Below are 1,663 nucleotides of genomic sequence, written 5' to 3'. Positions count from 1 at the left end.
CTAAAGGTCTCAACCCCATTAGTTCCGGTTCGTGCCACAAACCGCGACTAAAAGGGAGGAGCTTTAGTCGCGGTTGGCCTGGCCAACCGCGACTAAAGGCCTTTGGGCACCTTTAGTCGCGGTTGGCCTGGCCAACCGCGACTAAAGCCCGCGAGCGCCCTGGGCCCAGGCATTTGGTCGCGGTTCATCTGCCGAACCGCGACTAAAGACTTCATTAGTCGCGGTTCCTACAGTTTCGCGACTAATGGGGCTGGACGGAAGCCTCTTTTTCTACTAGTGTACCCTTGATGGTCTTAGCCTCGATGTAGTTTATGCAACGGTCAGGATTATGGTAGAGAGAAAAAAGTGCATTTGACCCGATCTGAGTTCCAAGTTTCATTAAATTATGCTCCAAATCGACAAGTACCTCTGCTCCAAACTGTTTAAAGCTTATCTACTCCCAACAGGTTTCAAACAGGTTTCACCGTAATAAACATCTCCAAGCTGGTATCATGTTTAAACTGCTTCCAGGATGTTTGTTGGGTGGTTTTCTTTTTCTCTTTTCTTTTCTTTGCGAGGAAAATTTTCAATCTATTCATCAACTGTCAAGATAGTACAAAGAATACCAGAACTAAAAATTACATCCAGGTCCGTAGACCACCTAGCGACAACTACAATCACTGTAGCGAGCAGAAGGAGCGTCGCCGTCATCAGCCCCCCCCCTCTTCGGAACCGGGCAAACCTTGTTGTAGTAGACAGTCTGGATGTCATCGCTAGATGGTCTATAGACCCGGATGTAAATATTGTTGCTTCTGGTGATCTTTGTAGTGCATTGATGTCTCATGAATATATTGGAGTTTTCTCGCAAAAAAACAGCGGAAGGTGGATGATGCCTAACATTTGCCCTTCGTGTGGGCGACTCGAGCGAACAGGGATAGCGTTTGCTACCTCCCATCTCCCCGGCCGCCAATCTACCTCATCTCTTGTAGACTTAAGGCGTGGATCCTGGCCCTTGCCAGTGTGAGGGCTCCTTTTTTTGTTTTTTTTAAGTTTGTTTAGGGTTTGGGTCCTCTTCAGAAAGGTGAGGCGGTGGTGGCTACGTGAAGATGGTATAAGGTTGTCCCCACCTAGTGCTCATCCCGGCGGTGTGTCTAGTATCGTCGAAGGGCATGTGGAGGTGTGTCACCGACTGATCTCGTGGGATTTAGCTGGATTTGGTCTCTACTCATCTACGGTCATTTGTCTACAAGTTGGATCCTTTCGATCTACGCTTCTCTTCATCGGCGACAGTTGTTTTTATGGTGCGCTGATCCGGTGGAGCCTTAGCACAATGACCTCCAGATTGTTTACGAAAACAAGGTTTGACCAGCTCTGACGAGGGAGGAGCGTTCAGGGCGGCGTGCCTTTGGCTCGCTCTAGTGTTTGTAGTCGTCGCTAAGTGGTCTTTGGATCTGGATGTAAGTTCTACTTTTGATGTTCTTTGTACTACCTTGATAGTTGATGAATAGATCGGAATTTTTTCCGACGAAAAAAGCAGTGGAAGGTGAGGAAGAGGATGGGGTGGCCGTGGACCGACGATAGACACATATCGCGATGGACTGGACGAGAGTTTTGTCCAGGGATCCCATTTTTTCTATGACCCGCCCCCATTAGTGGCCCCCTGTCGGTGTCAAAACCGGCGGAT

Source organism: Triticum dicoccoides, chromosome 4A (assembly GCF_002162155.2).
Source record: "Triticum dicoccoides isolate Atlit2015 ecotype Zavitan chromosome 4A, WEW_v2.0, whole genome shotgun sequence".
Taxonomy (NCBI): Eukaryota; Viridiplantae; Streptophyta; class Magnoliopsida; order Poales; family Poaceae; genus Triticum; species Triticum dicoccoides.
This window is presented reverse-complemented; position numbering follows the sequence as displayed.